The sequence below is a fragment of the Chionomys nivalis genome, chromosome 16, assembly GCF_950005125.1.
Source record: "Chionomys nivalis chromosome 16, mChiNiv1.1, whole genome shotgun sequence".
In the NCBI taxonomy this organism is placed as follows: domain Eukaryota; kingdom Metazoa; phylum Chordata; class Mammalia; order Rodentia; family Cricetidae; genus Chionomys; species Chionomys nivalis.
In genome coordinates, this window is record NC_080101.1 from 33,593,652 (window position 1) to 33,600,185 (window position 6,534).

Consider the following 6,534-nt stretch of genomic DNA (forward strand, 5'->3'; position numbering starts at 1 on the left):
TGCCTGCTGCTGAGTCACTAGGAGGCTCTGGGGAGAACTAGATGGCACTGAGTTTGATCAGAGAAGGCAGATCATATTTTAAAGGAATTCTCTCAGCAGTTCAGCTCCACAACAGAATCTGCTGTTTTTCCTTCTGAACTTTTCGGTTGCTGGTGCTCTGAAGATTTAGGGATGGATAGAAACTCAGAGAATGGGTTCACATGGAAGGACTGTGTCTGACTTCAGGCTCATGGGAAGACATCTGTCCGCCATTTCTTGGCTGCTTTTTCATATTTTAAACCCCCCAGAATAAATTCTGTTCAGTTCCTTACATTGGAACACCACAGATTTATAGTTTAGCCGAGGAAGCAATTCTATCTCATCATATTGACAACTAGAGGGGTTAAGGTGGCCTTACGCGTGGGGCAGGGGAAAAGTACAACCTAGATAAGGGACAACCACGCCGTCAAGCCTTGAATCCAGCCTTCCTCCTGCACCACGGTAGCCTCCTGGAGTCGCTACCAATTAAGAGGACCCACTTTCTAAAGAGGTCGCCGATGATGGCAGCCACCATCTATGCTGAGCTTTTGTGTTCTCGGCATCCCACAGGTACAGAGAAACCCTGCTAACTGGAGTAAGACGCCTTCCAACTTGCTTTTGCCTCACTGAAAGTCTTGTTATTTAGGAGTTAATTGTGCAGTCTGCAGCGTGTCTCTGCTCCAGGAACTTGCTGCCTGCTCTCCCATCATTTGCCTGCCTGTTGTTTCTCTCAGCAAATGGAGGTCAATGACTGACATCATCAGACTGTGGGCAGCTGCTTCTCCACTAGCTAGCACCAGCAGTGCGATCTCTGATCAGGACAGACTTCCGCACTTGGTTACCAAGGACCTGAGAAGCTGGGGATTATTCAAGAATTTCATTATTGGCTTCTTTTCCACCCACTATTACCTATAATAGCTGATGGCTTACAGCCCGAGTGAGGTTGCAAATTTGTAGATGGGTCCTATGCCCTAAAGAGATGAGCATAGTCACCTCATCATATATCCAGAGCAAAGAACTATGAGCTTTAGAATACAAAAATAAACACAACTCTGTATGGCCAGGTGGGGTAGATGGGAAGTCTGATGCTGTAGAAAGGTCTTTCTCTGGATAATAATCTTAAAGGTTCTTGTATGTTAGACTTAGAAACACTTGGTTACTTTGGAATCACCCAGAGGAGTAGCGGCTCCTCAGAGCATACTGTTCTGTGAGCTTTTTATGCAGGGCAGTGTAGTTCTATGAGGAAATAATTCCCTCCTCATTTATCTTTCTTTTCATTTCAATTTTAATACATCAAGTTATCTGAAACACCTGTATAGATACTTCCACTAAGATGTTTTACATTAGGATCTGGTGGATGAGAGAATTCATTCTCTCCGGGGAACTTTATAAACTACAGGGCTGTTTTTAGCTTCAAAGTCGAGAATTATTTATAATAAATTGAATAAAGGCTTCCAATGGAACACACCTGATTAAGTTCGACAGTTCTCCAACATTCCATATGTAGGAGAAAAATAAGTGGGCCAACTTGAAGTATCTACTTGAAACTATATTAAATCTATTCATTATTGCATTTATTTATATTTGTATAAAGAGAGCTATCTGTTTTGTTTAAAGATTTGAAATCTGGTATCTTTGCGAATATTTGAATCATTTGCCCACAGAATTTTCATCTTGATTTAAAAAGTCAAAATAACTTCTTCTGCAGCATCTTAACCCCTTTTGTTCATGCATCAAAAGCTCACACGTTTATTTCCCACTATCCAGAGATGACTTCAGAGTTGTAGTACAAACACACAGTATCATGAAAACAATAAACTAGAGGGTTTTGTTTTTGTTTTGTTTTGTTTTAAGGACAGCAAATTGCTTTTGCCTGCTGTCTGGGTTTCTCTTGGCCCACTGCTTGATATACCTTAGGTTCATTCTGTATATTTGAGCCCTTGCTACAATGCAAGAGCTAGACTTTCAGACAGGTTTGTACCAGTTACTATTGGAAATGATAGTCACCAAAAAAGTCCTTCAGTCCACAGTTCTCTGTTATAAATCCCATCATCTCACCTGATAATGAAAGTCATATTTTGGTTATGACTACTTCCCTCACACATGCCTAAACACCTGGAAACTCTTTTAATTGCTCTTCAGTTTTGAAAAGCCCAAGTGTGTGCCTATATTGGTTAATAAGCTGCAAAACAGCTCAGGGGTGGTACAGTGAAAGATGGGAGACTATGAAAGTTGGTCACAATGGTGGACACCCATCCATCACAGCACTGCCTGGAAACACACAGTAGTCTGCTGATGTGTATACCAGGCTCCACAAAGCTTCCTGTTCCACCTTCTCCTGAGGCCTCATTGTTAAAGAATTGACTTTCATAATCTGTTTTTAAGAATCAATATTTCTTTTCCTATTTCCCTCTGCTCAGATATAATGTGATTTGAACTAGGAGTGGTTGTGCTTTGGGAAAATATCCAGTCAGCCTTCCTCCACATGGCACACTATTTTCCCTTCCGCTGGACAGAGACACGGTTGCCAGAGCTGTCACTCTGGGAGGCCCAAATTCTCCTGTGTCCCATCTTGGGGGAGAGCAACTTCGCTGTGATCTCTGCTGAACTCGATTTGCTGTAATAGTCAAATGTCCCAATTACTCTCAGCTCTCTCAGAAAGTTATTTTTAGGAGATGGTAGGATTCTGCAGTGAAGTAAGACCTATTCCAAATATTTACATCTTCTACTTAAAGAAATACTGATGAAATAGAGAGGATGTCCCACTGTATGTAAATAATAAGGTAATAATAACAGTCATGAGGGTGTTTTGTGAGGTATTCTTGCTCTAATTTCTCCTCAGGGGAGGGAACACACACTTGAAAATATCCATATTGAGTGGCCAGGTGACAGTTGCTTGTAGTCACCCATGTTAGAGGGGCTGAGATTTAACAAGGCAAGCAATCAGAAGTGAGATTGCACGGCTAAAGGGCTGTGTCTGTCTGGAATAATCAATGATTTTGACTAAAGCACAAACCAGAAAAAATTGTCACATTTAGAACTTCAAGTAATAAAATCTATTACAATCAAATACAAGCTCTCATCTCTTAAAACTGCACACAATTTGCATACAGAGATTTTTTTGTGAATGTATGTATTTAAGAATGGTGAAAACTTCATTAAAACATGAAATATGTGATCAATTTGGGAATGAATATCACAATATTTTAAAGAGATTTTTTTTCCTTTGTAGGGCAACTCAAATATATCTTAACTTTCTTTCCTCTAGTTATAAGCCAGACTTCCCATTGAAAAGCAGTATGTTATGAAATAATTTGCATTTGAGTCAGGTATAGGGTTGATTTGGAGGCCTTATCTATTTGTTTCCTGGAGGATTTCCCTTCAGGCAAACCAGACAGAAGCAACAACAATAATCTTATTTACAAGGAGGCCAGGAGGGCAGAGGGTTGGAGGCCCCAAGGGCTGGAGCTCAATAAGGTCCCTATCATTCTGAGACCTAGGGGTTGCCCCAGCCCAGGTGAATAATGACCAAGCACACTCTGTGACTGGTGACAATACTGTTTGGGGGGCTAATTGATGTCCTTCTGTTCCAAGGGACTAATGTTCTTCTTGCAGTGGCGACAGTAATATCATCAAAAGGGAAAAATAAGTGGCTAGCTAACAAGAAATAGAGAGAAGGAAGCCCCACTGCCACTCCTGGGATCTCTGCTTTGCCTTGCAGGAAGGAAAACTTCTTTGTATATGTGTGGTGTTCTGTAAGAATGTCTTTGAATTAGCATAATTACCAAAAGACTGGCTAAGTTTTGGCATTGTGGCCGGATACCGCGAATCTGCTGAAATGGATGTAAATTGCAGCGCGGGCCCATCAAGAAGAATGAATCCTCTCAGCAACAAGGCCCTGATGCAATGTCCTGACTAACGGGACCATGTATCACTGGACGCATTATACCAGTTTACGTCTCTTGCTGCTGTCCCATCCAGCCCTTGTTTCTCTTCCTGCCGTTTCCTAGCACGCCCATACCCATCTCCCCCTTCCAAGGCTGGCGTGCTCCTTCTTCATTCCTCTGTGCCAGCGTCACCCTTGCCTACTCCTGTTGCCCTTATTGTGTCTTAGACTGTGCTGAATTGAGGTGGTCTTATTAAAGTGGTCTCCTTTTTACCAGATATCAAGCAATTTGATGCTTTACCATGGTAGATCATAAACATTGCTTGGATTAAATAAGATAAACGCGCAGCTCTTTTAATGGAACCTGACAGGCCCGTCACTCAGTAATCTGGTAAGCCAAGAGCACGTCAAGGGATGGCATGTACTAGTTGCAGGTAATTGTCAACTAGGAATAATGATAGTTCATAGGGTGATTGAGAGGATTAAATGAGATAATGTATGCTATAATTATTGAGCTCAGTTTTACCCACTGTTATCAGCGCCAGGTACAAGGTAGGTTCCTAAGTTGTTTATGTGGTTACCACAGTCCTAAGGAGTTACATTTCATTGGCTAGCATAGACTATGTTTTCTAGATACTTGCGTACAGTTTAAAATTGAACGTTCATTTCTTTAAGTGAATTGAAGTGAAACAGTCCTGCCGTGAGTAAGGGAAGACTGGGAATGCAGCACCTCTAGGTGGGAGCGGGATGGGCTGTAGTGCAGTAAATTAAACTTGCCTTCAGCTGCTCTGTCTCCTCACCAAGGTGAGCCATGCTTATGTTAGGTAGGCAACAAAGAGCACAGATTTAATTTATTTGACACCCAGAATAGGTTTAATAAAGCTTGTGAATTGTTGTTTGAAAAATGAAGGAAAGAAACTCCTAATAACTGGCTAGACTCACTCACCACTCTTTAGCTCCTGGTTTGCTGCAAGTTGGTGTGGATAAGGAATCCAAAAGTTAGAGCCCAAGGGCATAGGTCTCTCCACTCAAGGAACACAGCTTCCTACCAATACACATTACTGGACCTCTTTAAGCTTCTAAAAGTATGAAAAAATACAGAACTAGAACTTTGATGACTTTACTTACTGATAGTTAATCTTGATTGTGAACTTGACAGGATTTAGAACCACGTGAGAGCAGACCTCTGGACATTTGCATGTGGGGATTTCTGGGTCCTTCAAGGTTGGGAGAGCTATCCTAACTGTGGGTGGTACCACAGCATGGTAGGGACCGAATAAGGAGGCAGCATGCTGGCTGAAGACCAACGTTCACCATTCTTTGCCTCCTGACTGTGGATGCTATGTGACCAGCTACCTCACTCTCTCGCCACTGTGGTTTCCCCTCGATGATGAGCGGTACACCTGACCTGGGAGGCAAAAGAAATCTCTCTTTTCTTCGATTGCTTTGGTCAAGCATTTGATTACAGCAATGAGATAAGTAGCTCTCTAGTGCACCCGGCATGGTGCTATGCACAAGTGTTTTCCCTCTGTACCTGTGAGATATGAGAATTTTAATAAATACATATGTAAAGCTTTAACTAAAATTGTGTCTGTGATGGAAACACTGCTGTAAACAAAGTAACATGAGTTTTGTTATCAGAGGAACCTTGATTCTAACCTTAGCCCTGTGACCCCAGTCGGCTTTCTTTTCACCTATACCATGAAGTGGCGGTATACACATCACGGAGAAGACATGAAGATAACATAATATGTGGAAATGATACCACTGTACCTGCCATTCTGGACATAGTAGACACCGCTGATTCATTTCTGATCATTAGCCCAAGAACTGGTGTAGACCCGTGTGGCCGTGCATGCCTGTAATCCCAGCACTTTGGAAACTGAGACAGGAGGATTGTAGATTTGAATCCAACCTGGACTATGAAGTGAGAGCCTGTTTCAGAAACAATGAGGAGAGAGAGGAAGACAGGAGGGGAAGAAAGAGAAAGGGAAATGTGTAGAAGTTAATTAAATAGGATAACACAAAAATAATTCCAACATAAATTGGTTCTAATGGACTACATTGGTGTGTCTGCTTCAACACAACCTTCAACATAAATTTCAATACAGGGAACAACACATATGGAGAGGACCAATTGCTTTGAGATTTGGAAATACTCTTTGAAAATACTAAAATACGCTCTTCCTTCGAAGTCCTAATAAAAATTAATATTAAGAATAATGTAATGTATTTTTGTCAGAGCATTAAGCTTTTGCATTACAGAAGAGGCAGAATAATTAATTTAGGTTAGTTATTATAAACAAAGATAATCTAGTTTCAAATAGTCACTAGTTCATTATTTCAAACATTTTAAAGCTTTTCTCAAAATTGATTGCATGCTCCTGTTTCCAACAGTTAAACTTCCTTCTAATGCCTTTTTAATACTAATCAAAAAGAAATTTGGTTTTTGCAAGCTGTTGAAAGACATGCATCCCTTTCATGGGGTCCAGGTATGTGGTTATGTGCTCCTGAAGATTATGTCTAGGTATGTATGTCAAATTTTAACTTGTATATTGCAATTGCTTGCTTTAATAAATTACAAAATCATTAGACTCCTTAATTAAGCCGTGCTTTAATGGTACAGTGGC